The sequence below is a fragment of the Pinus tabuliformis genome, chromosome 7, assembly GCF_031772625.1.
Source record: "Pinus tabuliformis cultivar Carrire ecotype Pingquan chromosome 7, CPIR1, whole genome shotgun sequence".
NCBI classification, from domain to species: domain Eukaryota; kingdom Viridiplantae; phylum Streptophyta; class Pinopsida; order Pinales; family Pinaceae; genus Pinus; species Pinus tabuliformis.
Window position 1 is genome coordinate 106,005,289 of NC_142293.1, and position 23,954 is coordinate 106,029,242.

Genomic DNA, 23,954 nt, shown 5'->3' on the forward strand with positions numbered 1-23,954 from the left:
GTTCTTCCATTCGGGCTATGTAATACTCCAGCAACATTTCAAAGAGCAGTGATAGGGATTTTTTCTGATATGCTAAATGACTCCTTAGAAATATTTATGGATGACTTTACTCCTTATGGAGTGACTTTTGAGGATGCACTGCAGAACCTTGAAAAAGTACTTAAGCGATGTATAGAAGCACACCTTGCCTTAAGCACTGAAAAATGTCATATGATGATGAATCAAGGTATTGTATTGGATCACTTCATCTCATTCCTAGGAATTCAAGTCGATCTAGCCAAAATACAGGCAATTCAGACGCTCCCTATCCCCAAAACACAAACTGATGTAAGAAGCTTTTTAGGACATGCTGGATACTATAGAAGATTTATCAAGAATTTTTCCAAAATAGCTTCTCCTCTATTTGTGTTATTAACAAAAAATGCTGAATTTAAGTGGACTGATGATTGTGAAAAAGCATTTAATGAACTTAAACATCAGTTGTCTACAACTCCCATTTTGAAAGGACCTGAATGGACACTACCCTTTCATATATCCTCTGATGCCTCAGATACTGCAATTGGAGCTGTCTTGGGCCAAAAAGAAAATAGTCTTCCCTATGCTATTTATTTATCAGTAAGAATATGACACCAGCTGAATTGAATTATACAGTCACTGAGAAGGAACTCTTAGCAGTCATTTATGTTATCAATAAGTTTCGACATTATATTATTGGCTATATTACTTTTGTGCATACTGATCACTCGGCCATTAAATATCTAATGAATAAATCAGTTACAAATGCTCGAGTTACTAGATGGTTATTATTATTACAAGAATTTGACATCACAATCGTAGATAGGCCAGGAAAAGAAAATGTAGTTGCTGATTTCCTTTCTCGATTAAAAACTGATGAAAACATTCCAGTAGATGATTCTTTTCCCGATGAATATTTATTTGCAGTATCTGCTCACTCACCTTGGTATGCAAACATTGCCAACTATCTAGTTGCATGAAAATTACCATCGCACCTATCACACAGGGAAAAAAGAAAGATCATTCAGCAAAGTGCTAGGTACAGCTGGATAAGCTGGTGTCTCTTCCACACAGGACTCGATCGAGAAATCCGGAGATGCATTGGTGAAGATGAAATTTATAATGTGTTAAAAGCTTGTCACAATGACCCTTGTGGAGGGCATTTTGCAGATAAAAGAACAGCACAGAAGGTACTGAGAATGGGTTATTATTGGCCCTGACTCTTCAAAGATGCAAAGAAATATGTGAATGCCTGTGATAGTTGTCAAAGAATGGGCCAGCCTAATCACATGGATGAAATGCCACTCAAACCCCAGGTAATTCTCGAACCTTTTGAGAGATGGGCATTAGATTTTATAGGTCCCATTAATCCCCCATCCAATCAAAGAGTGTACATACTAGTGTGCACAGATTATATGACTAAATGGGTAGAAGCTAAGGCACTCCTTAAAGCTAATGAAGAATCAATACTAACATTTTTATTTGAAGAGATATTTGCTAGGTTTGGATTGCCTAGAGAACTAGTCACTGATGGAGGACCTCCTTTCAACTCTCATGGCTTCAAGGATACACTTCAGAAGTATCATATTAAGCACAAAATGACTACACCTTATCACCCCCAGGCAAATGGGCAGGTAGAAAGCACCAATAAAGTCATAGAAGCCATCTTGACAGAAACAATAAAGGAGAATAGAAGGGACTGGTTTCAAAGGTTGCCTGAGGCATTATGGGCCTATAGAACCACTTGAAGGAATACTACGGGCTTTTCACCCTATGAATTAGTCTTTGGAAAAAATGTTGTTTTCCCTGTAGAGTTTGAAATCAAAACTTTAAGAACTTCTTTAGCTGTTAAACTTGACTTGACTGATGCACATACAGCCAGGTTGCAGCAGCTTCAAGAATTGGACGAGAAGAGACTGGATGCCATCCATAAAACAACCATGATACAACAACAAAGAAGTAGGTGGCATGACAGAACCATCAAGCAAAAGCAGTTCTAGAAAGGTAACTGGGCTCTACTATATGACCCCCGTTTTGAGAATTTCCAAGGTAAGTTAAGAACAAGGTGGTGAGGGTCGTATGAAGTAGATGTTGTTTTTCCAAATGGGACAGTCAGACTTTTAACAATTGATGATAGCAGAACTCCACTACTAGTGAATGGGTATCGACTCTGTTTGTATCAGCGGCCTGTTTCTAAAGAAGATTTTAAAACTACTTGCATGGCAGATATACACTATGCTTTCCTGGGGGAACTTGTTGTCCCTCAAAGCACTTAAATCTCTGTTCATTTATTTATTTTTAGATTAGATATTCTTTTCAACTAATAATCCCTGCCAAAGGGTTGCCATATTACAATTCATTATTTTGCAGATCTTAGTTTTGGAAAATGGCTGAGAACAAAAACTTCACTTTGCGGACTTGGGAACGTTTTTTTGGACCATAAATCAGTCTTTCATCAACTCCCGTTGCTGCAACACCATTTCCCGTTGCTGCAACACCATTTCCCGTTGCTGCAACACCATTTCCCATTGTTGCAACACCATTTCCCGTTGCTGCAACACCATGTTCCGTTGTTGCAACACCATTTCCTGTTGTTGCAACCCAACTCCCGTTGTTGCAACACCAACTCCCGTTACTGCAACACCAACTCCCATTACTGCAACACCAACTCTCGTTGCTGCAACACCACTTTCCGATGCCGTAATACCTTTTTCAAGTATTTCTCTCGTTTATACTAAAAAAGAACCAGTTTCTCACTTCAGTCCCTAAGAAATGAATTATTATTTGCATAAAATATACCATTTCCTACCAAAGGAACCAGCCATACACTATGATGATTACAATCCTCCACTATTACTTCCCGTTAGTAATAAAAACCGCCGGTATTCTGACACTTTTAGACCCGCTTTAATCATTATTAATCCAGCAAAAGACAAGACAAGACCTTTCGACGCAGCAACTAAAAAGGTAAAATATAAAGGTACGCATGATTATGTATGGATATTAAATAATAGTTAATGTGGATACGTGATCCGAATTTAAACAGGAACGCAATAGATTACAGAGATAACCATAAATACAAAGATGCGATAACCATAAATACAAAGATGCAGTGGAAATAATACTTCATTTCATTAATGGAAAATATCGAAATATGCTTACAACCAGAAATGGAAATAAACCAGCTAGGGCGATGGTAGCTTATCTCTGAGAAGAGATGTGTCGGCTACATGCCTCTGAACTGTTCCGAACTGTATTACAATGAGGCTCGAAGGCCTATTTATTGTTGAGAAACAATGGAAAACCCTTCACATCCCGAAACCTAACCCTAGAAGATGAAACGCCAAATTGTGGGCCCCGTTTGGGTATATTGGTACATCAATTTCCCGGGGTCGTAACTTTGGTATACGATCTCCTTTTGACGCGTACGATAGCTCGTTAGGAAGATCTATCCGAGTACTACCAATTTGGGAGGCAACATCGGTCCATGGACCCATGTTGCCCCAGATTCCCAAAAAGACGTCGTTTAGGGCCTCAAAATGGCTCCGGAAGTTTAGGACCCGAAAAACTGCTAAAAATAGTAAACTGTGCTACAATTTAGGAAACTGAAAAAGCTGAAAGAGACAGTTGTGGGGGTCCAAATGGGATAGGTGGGTGGCCACCAACATCCACCTGGATCATTCCTCCCCCCTTAGGAAGCAATGGTCCCCATTGCGTTGAGTTCCTCCATCTGCTGAACTTGTCCTACAATCTCTGATGTGTTCAGTGATGGTGGGAAGCATGGTCGACGATGGTCCACATTGAACATTTGGTGCAGGCGAAGGAATGGAGGAATGTTGTGCTCCAAAGTATTGTTCCCCATAGCCTTGGTACTGCTGTAAGGACCATGTCGGTGTGGTTTGAGATTCTGATGGGTTCTGGCAAGGCGTTCTTTCTGTCGATGCAACCAGACTTTGTTTCCCACCTGAAACTTGTGTGGTACCAATGTCAGTGAGGAGAAGTTGTTCCTGTGTTTTGTCATGCCCATATCCCTTTGCTTTTGCTGCTGCGTGGAGGAACCCTTTGCAGGGGTCATGGATGTAGCAACGATCTTCCCCTTACTTTGGGAGTGAACCAGACAGATGAATTTCTTGGTCTGTGATATGAGCTTGCTGCCTTTCTTGGTAGTGATCAAAGATGTGGAGGTAGGTGGGGCTACCTCCAGTATCCTGTATAATGAATTATTCAAAGAAATAATGACAACATGAGGCCTGGACTCATACACAGTATGTCGCCTCCACAAGTATGGCTGGCCTAATAATACATCACAAACATCCAGAGGTGTAACATCACACAATACCTCATCTGTGAAGGGTTTGATGCCGTAGGGAAGGCGGCACTGCTAGCGAACTTTGATATCTCGTCCTTCATGAAGCCACCCAATACTGTATGGCTGTGGGTGTGGTGTAGTTGGTAGGCCTAACCGCTTCACGGCCTCTACTGAAATGAGGTTCTTTTGGCTGCCACTGTCAACAATGAATTGTAGCGGCGAACCCTTCACCCACATCTGTGAGTGGAAAAGACACTCCCCTTCCTCTGGATTTTCGGGCTCATCTTTCTGGATCTTGGCAGTGGCAACAGTGGCACTGGGATCCACATCAATGATATGCTTCCCTTTGCCATTACCCTTGTCGGGTTCTGGCTCAGGGTCAGAACGTGCATCTGATTCGGAAGCCTTCAACTCGGCCACCAGTGACTGCTTGGTCCGACACTCACTTGTGTTATGAGTGGGACTCTTGTGGAACTCACACCACTTCACTGTGTCCTTCTTTGGCTTCGTGGTGTTGTTCTTTTCTTGTGACTTCGACGGGTTGTCTTGGTTCACCCCGCCTTGGCTTTGTCCTTTGGGCTTTGGATTTGCAGATCCAAAGTCTCGCTTCTTCTATTTGAACTTTTGCTCGATTTTGACAGTGTATCGGTATGCTGTGCCGAGTGAGGAGATGTTCAAGAACACCATCTCTTCCTAGATGTATCTGTGTAGGCAGCCGCGATATTTGAGTACCAGATGCAGCTCAGAATCTTTGATACCCAACTGTGTGCGAAGGGTATGAAAAATGTTTGTGAACTCCAGCACACCTTGGTCTCGTCCCTGCCGCAGTGTGGTCCATTTGATGTATTTGTCCTCATAGCTTTCGACAGGGTAGTATTGCTCCTTGATGGCATCCCGGAAGTCATTCCAAGTGGGTGCGGCTGAAAATAGTGAGCCTGTACTTTCATCCTTCTCCTCGCAGTAGGTTTCCCACCAGTCCTTGACGTGGGGAGCTACTTTGAGAAGAGTGAAAACAATCTTTTCCCCACTTGAAAATTCATGAACAAAAAAATACCCATCTAGCAGATTTAACCATTTATCTACAGCATCTGCGTCTATTTGACCCTCAAATATGGGGATTTCAAAATTAACTTGTACCTTAAATGGTGTGGCATTTCCAGAGTTGCTGTTGGAAGCCGACGCGTTGCCTCTGGGTAGCCCCTGAAGGATCTGTGCAAAGCTATCCATCATCGTGTTCCTTTGTCGCTCGAGGGCTTCTTCAAGCAAGATTTTGATAGGATCTCCTGCCCCCTCGTCTTTCTTCTCATCCGCCATGGGAGTCCATCATGATTTGTGAGGCTGGTCTTGCAAAGGTTCGACCAGTTCAAGCCCTAACTCCTTATATCCCGACCTCGTTGGGGACATGCAAAGAAAAACAGAGAAAAAGCAGACCGCTCTGATACCACTGATCCGGATTTAAACAGGAACGCAATAGATTACAGAGATAACCATAAATACAGAGATGCGATAACCATAAATACAAAGATGTAGTGGAAATAATACTTCATTTCATTAATGGAAAATATCGAAATATGCTCACAACCAGAAATGGAAATAAACCAGCTAGGGCGATGGTAGCTTATCTCTGAGAAGAGATGTGTCGGCTACATGCCTCTGAACTGTTCCGAACTGTATTACAATGAGGCTCGAAGGCCTATTTATTGTTGAGAAACAATGGAAAACCCTTCACATCCCGAAACCTAACCCTAGAAGATGAAACGCCAAATTGTGGGCCCCGTTTGGGTAAATTGGTACATCAATTTCCCGGGGCCGTAACTTTGGCATACGATCTCCTTTTGATGCGTACGATAGCTCGTTAGAAAGATCTATCTGAGTACTACCACTTTGGGAGGCAACATCGGTCCATGGACCCATGTTGCCCCAAATTCCCAAAAAGACGTCGTTTAGGGCCTGAAAACGGCTCCGAAAGTTTAAGACCCGAAAAAGTGCTAAAAATAGTAAACTATGCTACAATTTAGGAAACTGAAAAAGCTGAAAGAGACAGTTGTGGGGGTCCAAATGGGATAGGTGGGTGGCCACCAACATCCACCTGGATCAATACGTTGATAGGACTACTGAATAATAGTACTTCCAATCATATCACTTAGTCGTAGCTTTTGGGGGGGATTACCAAAGCACTGTCATAATTCTATAGCCTGCCAATTGCCGCTACCCTTAACTCTCCCGGTAATATGTAAAAGTCACCTCATCGTGTCATGTTACCATTTGCAACGGTTTACTCTGGACTGAACTCGGAAACTCGGCTCTGTACTGAGAATTCTCACTGAAACAGCAGCTATGGGAGGAAATCTCATCACATACGAACCTGGCACAACAACACTTCTTGAGCTCTATCCCGAGGCCTACCAAATATTCCTGCAAGCAGGATGGCTAGATTATTTTAGGAGACTTCCAAATTTCGATGCACAACAAGTCCTTGAGTTTGCATGCAATTTAACAGAGGGGTTTTCCGTCGTTCAGGGAGTACGAATTCTAGTCACAGAGGAAGTCATAGCCCAAGCTACCGGGCTACCAGCTAATGGCACGCGCTAGTTCAGTAGGAAGCACCTGATCCTCAACGCGCAGTAGGATTTTCTTCAACCAGGCAAGCAGGTGGAACCCAAGGGCAGAGGCGTAGCACTTCAATCACTGCCTCAACCATGGCCGAAAGTTGCTGAGTTTGTAAAGCAATACTTGACGTGCGAAGGCCGGTACCAGGTAATTTACCAGCACGATTTCATCTTGTTGAATCACTTGAGGCATGGTCAGTTGATAAATATGCCATACTATCTATTGGGATGTCTTAAAAATATGTCACGTTATACTGTCAACGCAAAGCATCCGCTCCATTCCTTGAAACACCACCGTCTAGCTCAATTATTGATAAATAAAGGCCTTGCCTTAAATAACCCCCCTCCCCCCATTAATCCCCACCAAGAGGAAGAAATCCCTCAGCCAGAGCAGGAAATTCCTCATCAGGAAGAGGAAATCCCTCATCAAGTTGAGGACATACCTCAGCAGGATGAAGAAATTCCTCAGCAAACAGAGGATACTTCAGAGCAAATACCCCAAGAAATTCCTCAGCAAACAGAGGATACTTCAGAGAAAATACCCCAAGAAACTCCCCCGCAAATTGCTGAAAATGTACAATCAGCAGTAGAAATACCCATGCAAACAACCCCATCCCCCAATAAAACCGACCCATCCACTCCCATACTTGGTATTTCTATCGACGACTCTGATGATAACATCCCTATTACCCTTCTCAAACGGAAGAAGCAGCAGAAAAATGAAACCCCGCCGAAAAGAAGAACAACTAGGGCTTCGGTCAAGGGAGCTGCTATTTCTGACACTACCACTATTTTAAAGAAAGCTAGCCGAAAAAGAAAAATATCTGAATTCCCTACTTCTCTACCCAAGTAAAGGACTCGGTCGTCTGTAATAGCTAAATCCCCTAGCCCCACTCTCCCTAGCTCTCCACCCATCTTGTTAAGAACCCGTACTCCCACTAGACCTGGAAACTCCCCTTCCTCACCCTCTGGGGCTGAGACGCAGAGTGTTCACAGTTTCGTGACATTATCTTTTGAGGCAGCTGTCACATAAGAACTAGCTGCCGACACCCAAGGTAATATTGGCCAAGTGACTGCAACACAAGAAACAGCCACTACCCCACCAGGTGACACACAAGAACCACCTGTTGGGGGTATAAATGCTCAAATGAATGTTGAAACACAACCTCTGCCTCCATTGGAACCTGCAGTTCCACAAGCTCAGCCTACCATATCTGCCATGCAGGAAGAAATTGAATTTCTGAAATCCCAAATTCAGGATTATCAGGAGGAAATAATAAGGGTCAAAGAAGCTTATCAAAATGAGAGCAACCTACGCATTTTAGCACAAGTAGCATCTATAGCAGAGAGGAGTAAAGAGAATGAGTATATGTGCGCCGAGTGTGGTGAGCTCTACACTCAAGCAGGATACAAGATAGTTGCAGTACCAGTGACTAGAGTCATTCCAGAACCTTCTGCTGTTGTAGTTGAAATGAAAGAACCCGCTGTTACACAAATGGCAGAAGCAAAAACAAAACCACCACAACCCTTTGCTGATATAGAACAACCTGCTGCAACACAAGAACCAGCAGGGTTTCCAAAAACTGTGTAGGGGGAAACAGATTAACCTGCTGCAACACAAGAACCAGCAGGCTCTCCAAAAACAGTGCAAGTGGAAATAGAACAACCTGCTGCAACACAAGAACCAGCAGGCTCTCCAAAAATAGTGCAGGTGGAAACAAGCAACCTGTTGTAACACAAGAACCAACAGGATCTCCAAAAAGTGTAAAGAAGGAAGAAGAAGAACTTGTTGTAACACAAGAACCAACAGGATCTCCAAAAAGTGTAAAGAAAGAAGAAGAAGAACTTGTTGTAACATAAGAACCAACAGGATCTCCAAAAAGTGTAAAGAAAGAAGAAGAAGAACTTGTTGTAACACAAGAACCAACAGGCTCCCCAAAAATTACAGAACAAGAAAAAGAAAACGCATTGGCTGTTACACAGGAATCAGCAGGAAATGGAGAAGAAGACATAAAATCACCTTGGCATACCCTAACTGTTATGGATCAAGAAGAAGAAGCATTGGCTGTTACACAGGAATCAGCAGAAAATGGAGAAGAAGACATCAAACCACCCCGGCCTACTCCAATTATCACAGAACAAAAAATTCTTGTTGATGCCTTTACACAAACTGAATCTCCCTCTGTCAGTGATGCATGCATAGAGACCGCTAGTTTTCAGGAATTAAAGGGAATATGGTGGAAAGAATATGAGTTGTCACAAGGCAAAGAATTCCAACAGCAAAAGGGAATCTGGTTCAATTATGCATATAAGAATTGGGAAGCACTTGAGCAGTCTAGAGCTTAGTATAAAGAAATTAAGGAACTAAAAGCCAGACTGTCCCAAATCTTTGATTTGGTTCAAAGAATACTTGCTACAAGAAAAACTTCCTTCAACTATGCAGCATTTTTGAGGGAGCGACTAACATTCTTACAGATAAAGGCAGTTAGAGATGGCAGACATGATCAGAATTTTTTGTGTGAGCTTTATCTCCACAATGAAGCTATGTCTGAAGAGAGAAAAATGAATATACTCCCTCTTGTTGGCGACATACAACTTAGAGCTTTCATTTCCTTTCTATCCAACCAACTCACTTGGCAAAACGCTTTCATCTCAGCACAACACAATGAACAAAACTGCCTCCTTTGGATTAGGGCTGAACCCCAAAATGCAGCTACTTTCATTGCACAACACCAAAGAATGTTAAGTGAACCTGGAATGACTAATCACATTAGGCAGCTACAAGCAGTGGTCTTGTGAGATTGCCAACACTATGTGAAAACAAAGGCACCTTTGGCTATTAAAGCCAACAACCTATTCTGGGAAAACTGTCCCAAGGAAAGACAGGAGTATCATCCCTACAATCCTCCTAATCTACAGGCAGCAATTTCAAGGGTACCTTACTATGTTAGATGTATGGAACAATGTGTTGAGAAATGGATTGGTTACAAATTTAAATTTCCCCTCTTATGGTTATCTAGTCAGCAATACAAGGGTCAATTTGGATCATCCAAAAAGGAAGAGGTGGCAGCATGGAGGCAACTAGAGAGTGTCTGTGGGTTCAGAGACAGGTTTGATAACACTTTCCATAGCTACTGTATCAGTAATTTACACTGTTCATCCCAGTGCTCCGACTCAGATTCAAAGTAAGCATTGCATGAGGACATGCAACCCTTTCAGTTGGGGGGGATGTTAGGACTCCAAATTGACCACTTTTGACCTTGTATTTTTGCTATAATATTACCCTCTTCAATCCATAAGTTGAAAGCTTTTGATTATATAATGACCTAATCATTCCAAGGTATGAAGCAACTCTCCTCAGTACTATATGTTTAATCATTCATTACATATTCATGTTATCTTTATAATTAATCTTTGAAAAAGTTAACCAAGTTGCTAAGTAACCGTCGAACTGTCTAGAGTCTGCAGAAATTATAGTTCGTAGTTGCTGCAACACCAGAAACAGCAACTACGCAGTTGCTGCAACACCGGAAACAACAACTATCTAAAGCAGGGAAAACATTATTTTGCAACAACTGGAATACCGGAAATGACAAACAACAACTATCAGAAGATCGGCAGAGTTCCATGCTGATACAACACGATCAGCAACTGTCCAGAAAGGGTAAAACACAGTCACAGTTGCCGAAACACCAGGAACAGCATGAGTTTACTAAATCAGCAACAATGGTGAAGCGGCAAAGGTGGCTGGCAGATAGTACGAGGATTCCAAGAAGACGGTTGAGGATTGTTTACCAGCTGTGTAACAGTAAGAGACCCAGGAAAGAATACACCGTCACATTGTTGTAACGACATCCTGTAACAAGGATGGATTTCTTATTTTTGACAAAAAGGTTAAACTGAATGAACCATGACGGTCTATTGTAATAGATGTCTCCTCTATAAAGAGGAGACATCTACATTAGAAGGGGGGGAGAAAAACCAGTTGTAAGGGAAATTTTGAAAGACAAAAGCAAGTCTGAATCTTCATTGTAACTGGACATTTTGGTAGATGAATAAAAAGTTATTCTGAGCATCTAATCCAGCGTTTGTGTTATGGGGAATCTTGTGAGAGGGACAGGGCCCACCTTCTTCACAAGATTCACCCATTTATTTCCTGTTAGTGTGTGAGTGTGTTTGAATTCTGTAGCATTATCTCTTTTGCTGATACTCTGTTTGAATTCTGTAGCATTATCTCTTTTGGTGATACTCTGTTTGGATTCTGTAGCATTATCTCTTTTGTTGATACTCTGTTTGGATTCTGTAGCACTACCTCTGATAATTTCCTTTTGCTGATACTCTTTTCTGTTAATACTTCACCGGTGATTAGAAATTGCAGTATGTGTTGGCAATTTGGTTACATGGGCAGGTGCTGAACATCCTTACCCTGAGGATAGGGTCCTGATCCTCTGCTAACAGAGCAACCATTATTTTTCTTTGCAGATTTGTATTCTTAGTTAACTGCTTTCATTTCATCTCTACAATATATTTTAATTACTATAACATAGAGTAAGGAGTTGACAGAAGGTAGGATTGTGTATACTACAACTTTTAATGCTTTTAGAATTAAGTACATACAGTACGAGCTCACCTTTGAAATAAAAGGACTTTCCCGGGTTGACAAATTAATGTGGTACTCTGACTGTTTAATCAATAAACAATTCAAGTAGCCAACACATTGGTAAGTACTCAATAGATTCTTTCCTGGGAAATTTTAATGCTCATACTTCACCTTAATCAGAAAATTTTATTTTATCTCAAATGGAAAATTTCTCTTAAATAGATAGTTCTAAATGTATTAATTTTATACATAGTCCTGTAAATAAATCTTTATTTTGGAAATTATTTTTTGACGGTTCTAAGTCTAACGAAGGAGCAGGAGTAGGATGCGTGTTAATAAATCCATAGGGAGATAAAACTATGCTAACTTGCAGACTCAAATTTGATTGCACCAACAATACCGCAGAATACGAGGCTTTAGTCCAAGGGTTATACAAAGCAATCAGATTAGACGTCAAATACCTTCAAGTTTTTAGAGATTCTGAAATTGTGATCAGACAGGTACGTAATACTATACATTGTTTATCAGGTCATTTAAAACATTACCAATATTTAGTTCAAGATTTGACTGAAGACTTTATAGCATTTAATATTTCTTCAATTCCCGGACTCCAGAATACTAGCGCAGACCTCTTAGCTAACGTAGCTTCCAATCTCATTCTTTCAGAAGATTTTAGCCCTGATCGATTTTCAATTGAATTAATTTTTATACCATCTATTCCTGATAACATTACCAATTGGAGGATTTTCAATGAAAATCCTGATATCGTGAGTTTCCTCACATTTGAAGGATCTTACACCAACCAAATAATTGACAAGGACCAACATGACCGACAATTGCAACAAGATAGCACTAACAATGCCATACCTAAGTCGGTAGTCAAGTTAGAAGATCTTTATGATTTGAGAGATCAATTTAAAAGATCTACCAATTCAAAACTCCAAAGTTCAACTTTGAACTATGAATTAGTAAATCTAGGAACTGATACCAAACCACAGAATATCAATCTAGGCCTTGGTCTAGCTCCTGAAGAAAAATTAGTGTATATTCATCTCATGAGACAATACAAAAGTGTCTTTGCTTAGAATTACGATGAACTCAAAACGTACGACACCTCCATCATCCAACATACTATTCCAATGACAGACGATGAAAAACCTGTCCAACAAAAGTTGAGAAAGATCCATCCCAATCTAGAAAGCCAGATCAAATCTAAACTCAATAAGTTATTGAAAGCCAAAATAATTTTTCCCATTCAACATTCCAAATGGGTTTCCAATATGGTCCCTGTTAGAAAGAAAAATGGAGATATTAGAATCTGCATTGACTTTCGAAATCTTAACAAAGCTGGCCAAAAGGATAATTTTCCTTTACCTCCCATGGAACAAATACTGCAGGCAGTCGCCGGGTCAGAATTAATGTCATTCTTGGATGGATTCTCAGGATACAACCAAGTGTTGGTAAATCCCGATGATCAATTAAAAACCACGTTCAAAACTAAATGGGGCACATATGCATATCAAAAGATGCCCTTTGGTTTGATTAACGCTGGTGCCACATTTTAGAGAGCCATGGACATCGCATGCAAGGGGTTAGTTAATAAATCAGTGGTAATCTATTTGGATGATATAACTGTATATTCCAAAAAATGAAACAATCATCTTAGAGATTTAAAACAAATATTGCAATGTTATCAAAGGTATGGAATTTCACTTAACCCGAAAAAATCCTTTTTCACATTAAGTGAAGGAAAACTTCTCAGATTCATAGTGTCAAAATCTAGAATTCACATTGATCCTGACAAAATCAAGGAGATTTTCACAATACCCCTACCTCACAACAAGAAAGCCATGCAATCTTTTCTTGGCCAGATTAACATTGTAAAGAGATTTGTTCCAGATTTTTCAAGAATCATGTCTCCTTTACAAGCGATGATTAGAAAGAACTCAAACTTTAAATGGGGTCAAGATTAACATGAGGCATTCAATCTGATCAAACAAGTAATTGTTAATGCTCCATCTTTAGCAACTCCAAATTTTTCCGATCCTTTTATTTTATATACATTTTCCTCTGATAGATCATATGCTACGATACTCACTCAAGCAAATCAAGAAAATGCAGAAGCCCCAATTTCTTTTTTCAGTTCCAATTTATAGGGGGTTGAGTTAAATTATTCAGATGTGGAGAAACAAGCTTATGCTGTTTTTCAAAGCAATTCAATATTTCAGACCTTTTCTACTCAAAACACATACAAAAATCATAGTACCGTTTCCAGCGGTAAGAGATCTTCTAGTACAGAAGGATGTGGGTGAGAAAAGAGCCAATTGGGTTACTGCCTTACAAGAATATGACGTAGAAATCAAACCAACAAGCATTGTAAAAGTTCAAGGCTTTTGCAAAATGCTGGCTGGATCATTGCTTATGTCCGAAATTCCATCTACAGAGATACAAATGTACGAGGTAAGCCTAAACGACGTTGAGTCATTATACACTAATATCATTTATTATCTAAAGAATGGATACGCTCCTTAAAACCTTGATCATACCAAGAAAAGAGCTCTAAGGTTGAAAGCCAAACAATATCAGCTCATGAACAATGTTCTTTTTAGAATAAATTATGATTATGTTCTCCTTAGATGTCTTGAGAAATCTGAAGCTAAAAAATTCTTGCAGGAACTTCACGATGGGCCAGCAGGCGAACACTATGCTGGAGACACTACTGCTCATAAAATCTTATGCACAGGCTATTACTGGCCCACATTATTCAAAGACTCACATAACTACGTGAGGAAATGTCAAGTTTGTCAAACCGCTGCTGGGAGACAAGAAAAAACCATCCTTTCCACTACAACCAGTTAACATTGAGCAGCCTTTCGATCAGTGGGGATTGGACATAATAGGTTAGATCATTCCTAACTCTTCTAAATAGCATAGATATATCCTTACAGCAACAAATTACTTTACTAAATGGGTATCTAAGCAGTTCCACTCAAGACGACTAATGCTGAACATATCATCGAGTTCATAGATCAGTTCATAATCACTAGGTTTGGGTTGCCTTCTGCTTTAATGTTTGATAATGCATCATATTTTTCTGGTAATGCAATCATTGAATTTGCACTCAAAAGGGGTTTTAAGCTTAAATACTCCGCCAATTATTATCCACAAGGGAATGGATTAGCTAAATCTACAAATAAGAATTTAATCAGAATTATTAAGCGAACTGATGACCAAAATCATAAAAATTGTCACAAGTCTTTAATATATGCCTTATGGGTAGATTGGATAACGCAGAAAGCCTCCATTGGCACTTCTCCCTTTAATTTAGTTTATGGGAAAGAAGTGGTTCTTCCAACTCATTTTGAAATTCCCTCTTTTGCCTTAGTTCAATATATTGATGAAGCACCAACTTCTTCCTTACAACTAAGGCAACTGGAAATAATTAAGTTAGAAGAACAACGAGAAAAGGCCAAAATGACTCACACTCGTCATCAAGCATTATTTTTGATTCAAACATGACATCCAAAAAAGACTTTCAGATGGGAGATCTAGTTTTAAAATGGGACAAGGCTCATGAGGAGAAAGGGAAACATACAAAATTTGAAAGAATGTGGCTTGGCACTTTTCAAATCATAGAAGTCATAGGTCCATCCACTTTTATGTTACAGGATTTAACAGGAAAAAGAAATTCTTTACCTATTAACGGACAGATTCTCAAAAAATATTTTCCATAGTAGGTCATACTTCTATTTTGTAGATTAGTTTTTGTTTTCATAATAAAATCGGTTGTAAATGGTTACATTTGAGATTTATGAAAAGGACACAAATTCTCTTTTATATTTTTTTTTTCTCAATTGTATAAATAGAATTCTTTTAGAAAATTGATCATTATTATTGAAAGATACAGTTAAAGACTCTAGGCCTACAAATGATACTAGTTTCAACTTTGTAAATTTTGACAAAAAATGACCTTTAGTAAGAAATTGTTTTATATCAGTCCAATGAAAGGTATCAATAACAAAAATGAAGATTCTCTGTAGAAAAGCTCTTTCCAAAAACTCTACCATTTTCGTCCAGAGTTGTCTTAAGGAAACAATGACTTCCTCCCCACCTAGGAAACTTCAACATTCAGAGAATAATCCAATGATACACTTTAACTTAAAGAGTAAGAGGTCTCATCACGAGTCGGCTTATCATGATCATAGATATTGTAGCTTGCTGACTTTGCCAATACTACATACCACAACAGGGCAATGGCTCAAGATTGTTTCAATCAAAAGACAAGGGCTCTCATCATGAGCCAGCTTGTTCAGCAAAGCCATAAATCAAGTGAATGACTGTGTGATAAATTGGCTATCAAACCAAGACATTGTTCTTTAAGGGTAAAAAATAAAATGAAAGCAATAAGTGTGAATATGCATTTCTCTTTGAAGGTTGTAAATTTCTCTAACTAGGATACAGGATCATTGCTGGGTAACAGGTAACCCTGTCGAGGCTATAAACGCCTACTGGCAGCAGAGGCTCTACCTACGACAAATGAGCATATTTAAAACTGATTTATAGAGAAGGCTTCATTTTTATCTTTATAAACCAAGTAATGATTGATGTAGATACAAGGACTAGCTTGAGGGAGTAAATAATCAAAGTTGAAAATAGAAGAAACAAAATATCATTGATAGGTAAAAGCATAATGTTCTTTGTCTTTCTATAATAAAGTGTAATTTTCTGGAAAGTTTTATATTTTGCAAGTTTAGAAAATCCAAAAGAAAAGGAGAGATAACTAGTTCTTCCAAGTGAATCGCCAATTGTTGTGGCCAACAGCAACTCCCCCTCTTATTTGGTTTTATTCCTAATACTAAATAAGTGGGGACCCTTAGTCAAAAATTTAAAAAATTAATTAATGCTTGTATTTACTTTTTTAATAAAACTTACCATCATAAACTTCGGAAATACCTTTGAAAAATCTAAAATTCCCAAGTTTTATGATAAAGTAGAATTATTCCTTAGGAAATATGGCATTGCAAAAGGATAACAGGATACCTCCTTACAAGCAGAAGTCTAAAATTGTGAGATCCCGATGCAAAGCTACACATTAAGGAAACATTTATCGCATCGCATGCATCAAAGAGCGCTTACACTGAAAAATCTTAAATCACTGATATGCGATGCCGCATATCGCAAATCGCATTTTGTAGTAAACAAATGATTGACATATAATGTGCTCCAGTGATTTGCGATATTGCGATATTGCGAGATTGTGAATTTGCGATTTTATGATATAGCAAGCTAGCAACCTTGCGATATTGCGATATTGTGAATTCGCGATTTTATGATTCTGCGATGTTGCAATCTGCGATATTGCGAAGCAAATTGCTTCATCGCTTCATCGCAGATATTTCGAGCTCGTTGTTCAAAAAATTATTTTCCATAAACCAAGACCTGGTTATGCGCTTTAATGCTAATTAATGAGTTCATTGCCAATCATTAATGGAATTTGGTTTCGTGCTTATCAAGAAGCTAGTTCACGTAAGGTGCTATATTTTATATGTCTTCGGCATTTAAAGCTTTCCCGTCACCTTCCTTATCATTGTTTTCACTTCACTTGTAAATTGCAGGAACGAAGAACAAAGAAACATACAAAGCAGTACGCAGGATATTATGGGGAAGAAAGGCAAAGCTTTGAGCTCTGATGTCAAAGAAATGACGCCCCTATATACAGACACTGCCTGTAACGGAGACGTTGGTATTACTACATGGGAAGGCATGTATAATCTACTGGAAGAAGAGAATCCCAAGGTGATGGAAGTTACGGCTACCGCAGGATCACAAAGTTCTTCTGAGCCATCCATTACAGAGCTATCTTGTTCGTTCTTACACAGGATAACGGCGAGGCCCAAAATTCTCCCAAACACGGACATAGTTAAATGGGTACTGGATAGCACTGACATCAGAAATAGACTATTTAAAACTCAGGATCAAGAGCTTACGAAATCATTATTTTTCAGAAAATTTTAGCTTTATATCCGCTAAACGAAAACGCGCAAAAGGTGAAAAGCGCACCAAGGAAACTCGGATCAAGAAACAGAGGTAGTTTCCGATGCGTGATTAGCGCTTAGCGCTAATCACGCATCGCTGGGAAAAACTTCTTGAAGAGGAAAGCTTCTAATTGCTCAGTCACCTGTAAGCCCAGAAATTTGTAAAAAGAACGCTAGAGGTAATTGTGTGAAACATCTTCAATATGGTATGTACATATGAACAGTAACTGCAGACAGGCTGGAGACAGAAATCTCAAGAAAAGGTAGAATCAATCCAAAGGTTATCCAAGTTAAATTGGGATTCTTACTGGGCATACTTGGTAAAACCACATAGCCAGTGCATGACTCTCAAGTGCATCATCAATTCTGCCGAGAAGATGGACCCATCTCTCGCTGATTCCGTTTTTGCAGAACAGTTAAAGTTTGAAGTCAATCAACCGACTCTACTCAAGCAAATGTTGAATGCTTGTGATTTCAAGGATCAGATACATAAATAGTTAGTAGTTTTTAATTTTAGATTCAGTTTTAATTTTAATTTTGTTTTATTTTGCTTGAAATTAGGACGGTCATTTAAACTGCATCCTACATTTTCGTAATAAGTTATTTTTAGATTTAGTTAGTAGTATTTAAACCCTTCTCATGCATTTGGAGAAGGGTCCTAAAATTTATCAAAAACTTATCCCCAGAACACGCACTTTTGTACCCTCTGAGGAGGTTTTGATGAATGGATGGAACAAGATTTATTGATATCTGCATTTAATATTTTCTACTGATGTTGCACTTTTGTACTCTTAGTGGATGCTGGATTAAGAAGAGATAAATCATTATCGCTTGAAGCTCATGAGTAGAACTAGTTATAAATGGTACTTCTATCTCTTAACTATTTCTGCCTTTGTGTTGAAAGTGATATTTATGTTCAGTTGTTTATATATTGATGCGTGAATGCTTGAGTTATCATTTGGCACTTTTGTACGGTAATAGCTATTTATTTATGCATAATGTATGAGTAGCTTACTATGCGATATGCCTTTCACAACTATTTCGTCTAACTTTTTGTATGAAGTGGTTTATCTGTATTGAATTCTTTTCTCATAACAATTGAATGATATTTATTACCAATTGTTATCTGAAATCATTTTAGATCGCATAACAAAAAGATTACACCCTGGGTTAGTGTAGACTTAGATATTTCTGTTTATTAGAATACAATTTTCATGTTATTAGATTAGAGTTAGAATTAGAGCATCTCACTTAGGAACTTTTAGAAAGGAAATATCAATTCCTCACACACACACACACGTAAATTGGGAAACTGGTCCCATATCCCTAGTCAGACCCACTATACCAAATGAAAAAGGAGCTGCTAACCAAGGTCCAGACCAGGTGGGTATCCCCCTTGTTGTAGACCTGATTTTCGGGGCTTCAACAATGGCCTCCGCCCAGCTCCGCCACCCTCCGCATTAATGTCGACGACTGACAGGTTCCTGACAGACATTCCGATTTCCATCGCGTCTTGCTGCCGGGAAGTTAATTCACCATGGAATTTGAATTTGGAAATAACCCGCGGGCTGCTCCCTCACCAATTCCTCCACCTGGGTAGACTACTCCCTGCCATTCAACTTCACACAGAAGCCAATCCCATGAATCTAGTGAACGCTCCTGCCATGGTCGACCACGCAGACTCTTTTACTTATGTCTCTCTCTTGCAGGCTTGCATTTTGAAAAATGATTTCGTAGAGAGCAAATTACTCCATGCACAAATCACTCAGAGAGGATTTACAGTTGGCACACATTCACACAACACTCTCCTCAATGTCTATGTCAGGTGTGGGAACCTGGCAGACGTTCACAAAGTTTTTGATCAAATACCCAAATGTGATGTATGTTCGTGGACTGTGATGATCGCTGGTTATGCCAGGCAGAGGGTAGCCCATGAGGCTTTAGGGTTGTTCTTCCTCATGCGGTGAGAAGGTGTCCAACCCAATAAGTTCACATTCACTAGCGTACTCCCTGCTTGCACTGACTCTACAGACATCAGAGAAGGACTGGACATTCATGAAGAGATTAGAAGAAGCAGATTGTAGAGTGATGTATTTGTGGCAAATGCCCTGATAGATATGTATTCAAAATGTGGCAGCATAGAGGTTGCACACTATCTCTTTGACAAAATGTGTGAACGAGACGTCGTATCTTGGACAGCGTTGATTGCAGGGTATGTGCAGAATGGGCAGGCATAGGAGGCCATGGAGCTTTTCAAGAAAATGTGGCTTGTGGGTATGAAGCCAAACTCCAAATCATATGCCAATGTTCTTCCGGGATGTGCCGATTTGGAACAGGGTATGGAAATCCATGGGGAAATAATCATAAGTGGTTTCCAGTCTCATGTCTTTGTTATAAGTGCCCTTGTAGATATGTATGCAAGATGTGGGAGTGTAGAAGATGCACGCCATTTGTTTTCCAAAATGCGTAAATGGGATACCATGTCATGGGTAGTGATGATTGCAAGTGTTACACGAAATGGCTGGGATGAGGCCCTGAATCTTTTCTAAGAAATGCAATTGGCAGGTGTGAAGCCAAACTCGAAGACATTCCAATGTATTCTCCCGGCATGTGCCAATTTGGGAACTCTTGAACAGGGTATGGAGGTACATGAAGAAATAAATAGAAGGGGATTCCAGTCTGAGGTATCTGTGGGCAATTCCCTACTAGACATGTATACAAAATGTGGGAAAATGGACAAGGTACGTGAAGTATTTGACCAAATGAATCTCTGAGACATCATATCCTAGATGGTGATGATTGCAGGGTATTCCCAGAATGGGCGTGCCAAGGAATCCCTTAAGCTTTTCTAGCAAATGCAATGGGCTGATGTGAAGGTGATAGCAAAAACATTTGCTGGTGTTCTCTCAGCATGTGAAAAGTTGGTAGCATTGTATCATGGTATGGAGATCCACAAGGAAATAATTAGTAGTGGATTGCAGTCTGATATCTTTGTGGAGAGTGCCCTGATAGACATGTATATAAGTTGTAGGAATATAGAGGAGGGACGCACATTATTTGATAAAATGCCATTATGAGATGAGGTATCTTGGACAGTAATGATTGTAAGTTATGCACAGAATGGATCGGGAGAAAAATCCCTAAAGCTTTTCAAAGATATGCAACTGGCGGGTGTGAAGCCGACTATAAAAATATTTGCCAGTGTTCTTTCTGCATGTGGAAACTGGGTAGCTTTGGAGCAAGGTGTAGAAATCCATGAACAAATAATTAGAAATGGCTTTCAGCTGGATGTCATTGTGGTCACTGCCCTATTAGACATGTATGCAGAATGTGGTAGCTTAGACAATGCACGCCACCTGTTTGACATGATGCGACATCGAGATGTTGTCTATTGGACGGCCATGATTGCAAGATATGCCATGCATGGCTATGTAAGTGAGGCCATCACACTCTTTGAAAAAATGAAATCCTGTGATGTAAAACCAAACCATATCACAATGGTTTGTGTTTTTTCTTCCTGTTGTCATGCAGTCCTAGTCTATGAGGGCCTTCAATACTTCAATTGCATGAGGGACTATTATCACATTATACCTGTGATGGAGCACTACTTCTGCATGGTTGACTTGATTAGCTATGTTGGGCAGCTAGATGAAGCAGAAGGCTTTATCAATAAAATGCAAATCAAACCCGATGCATTTGTTTGGATGTGTTTGCTTGGAGCCTGCAGAATACATAACACTATAGAGTTAGGAGAATCCATGGCAAAACACCTTTTGAGTTGGATGTGAGAGATGTTTCACCTTATGTGCTTCTCTCAAACATATATGCTATGGCTAGTAGATGGCGTGACATTGAAAACATTAGAAAAATAATGAAAGTCAGAGGAGTTAAAAAAACTCCTGGATGTAGTTGGATTGAGATCAAAAAATAGGTGCATTCCTTCCTTCTGGGTGAGAGGTGACAAACATGACCAAAGAGGTTATAGAGATTGTTTTCAGAGATGAAGTGAACAGGGTATGTTCTAATCTTGTTTTCAAGGTTGTATGCAAAAATGAGGAGAAGAATTTAATTTATATAGCAAACAACTTCCATATTTCCCTCAATCAAAATCCTAAGTGGTCTGCAAAACTAAAGATATGAATTCCCTCTACCCACCTTGCAAATTGTTCAAAGCGTAAAGATAAGCTTCATTCTTAAGACAAGGAGCAAGCATTTTCACTCAACATGTTTTAAACAAACCAATGAAATTGTTATCATAACTGTCAAATAATTCAACTCCAGTTAACAGCCTTCTCATTTACTCTGCAAGACATCGAGTCATGGATACCTTGTTAAATTGCAAAGAGGCTCAGATACCATTCTTTTATTTAATTCACCTCAGACTTATCACTGAGATAACATTCCCTAACTGTATCATGCAACTTCTGAGGTGGCCAACTTATGAGGGACAAAAGTTCTATTCCTTGTCGTGGCAAAGGAATAAATATAGATCCAAAAATATCTAATCACATGGTGCTTGCTATGGGTGTGCGTTGAATCTCCTCTAGGGTAACTACAACAAGGAATTCATCAATCCTGCAATCAACATATGCTAAACCTTAGAGAAGTTTCCTATCACTCGTTTTCTCCCCTTGGTCTTTAAAATATTGTCCATGGTAATCATGGAAGTGGCAAAGTTACATGAATACATTTACTAGCCCAACATGCAAGCTGGGGAGTTTCAGATCTAGCTCAATGATACATTTAGCATTACGCGCTAAACCAAATACATTGTTGATTATACTAGAATAAATTGTTTATTCTGAACAGTTTGGAGAGCCCTCGAAAGTTAGTGTCTTTGATGAGATTAGAATGACAAGAAAAGGAGTGACCTTGATATTACATCTTGGCAATAGTCCTGTTTTGCTAACATGCTGTTTGGTGGACTTAGAAGTCTCCCTATTTGGATGAGTGAGGAATGAAATGTAACTTTCAAAGAAATTTCCATTTCAGCAATAACCAGATTCAATGATTGGTTGCATTGTTGAATATAATTGGCAAATCTTGAAATATCATCAATGATGTTTATCGTCCTGCTAATATTGCTAATATTGTTGTCCATGTCTGACTCCCAAGTTCTCCAAGTCATCTTTTTTTTCTTTATTGCTTTGTTCCTGTTATCCTTTGACTTGCCGGGGTAGCTAGAGAATCAATTCACTTGTGTTTTGTATCAGAACCAACAGTTCCATAAATGAGATCTATGGAATTTCCATGGACATTTGCCAGAGATGTTTTTAACATACTTAGCTGACCCTTGTGATGTCAGGTGTTTGGGAGAGAGAGATTATACCAAACTGTGATGCACTCTATGTTCGTCCTCTCACACATGATGATGTTGCTTTTTGGATGTGGGTTGTGATATATGGTAATCATTGGTATATTCTATACTGGCTCATAACACTTTAAATTCTTGTCTTTTACCATGTTGTACCATGGTTTGTTCATAATTTACCTCTAGATAATGTATCACCTTATGAATCAAGTTGAACTACTAGAAACCAAGGTAGGTGTTTTACATCATTTTCCCTACTCATTTTGCACACCCCATCACTTCATCAACATTTTCATGCATTATCATCACTTCTCCTTCCATGCTTGAGTTATCATATGTATTGTAGCAAGGTTCAAAATAAAAAGGAAAATTATTAGGTATAAGAATGTCTAAATAAAAATCAAAGAGCTAAAAAAAATGCTCGAGGTAGAAGCAACTAAAGTCACATCATGCACATGAGACATGCCACCTTGCTATAAAACCCAGGTTCTCCCAGCCCCATCGGGGTGACATGTGGGAGGTGATGATGTTACATTGAAAATCGACGATTGGAGGTTTGTGGTTGTTTACACAGTGATCACAATTGGAAAACATTGATCAAAGGGCTCCAATATAAGGGTGGTGTGCAGTCACAAAGAGATATATAGCCAAGGTCTAGGGCTAAACATAGAGGGCCATTGGTGATCGATGATCAGAGGTTTGTGGTTGTTAGCACATTGGTTGCAATATGGAAATCACAGATAAGGGGGCTCCGATATATGGCTAACGCATGGTGTAGAAGAAACTTAGAAAACCAAGGGCATAGTGCGTTAACAAAGTGAGTGTAACCCTCGAAGGGTGTCTAAACACTTAAGCACCTTAAGGCTAAGTGATTGGTCACAACCCTCAGTCCTATGGTAGGAAGTGCGCAGTAAGAGCTAAGTAGAAGGAGCTTAGAAATAAGAGAGCATAGATCAGAGGATTGGAGTTATTAGCACATGGGAAACAATTGAAAAATGTCAATAACGAGGATTCTAACATGTGTTAGCGCTTGGTCATGAAACTAATAGAAAACAAAGGTCATAGAGAATAACAC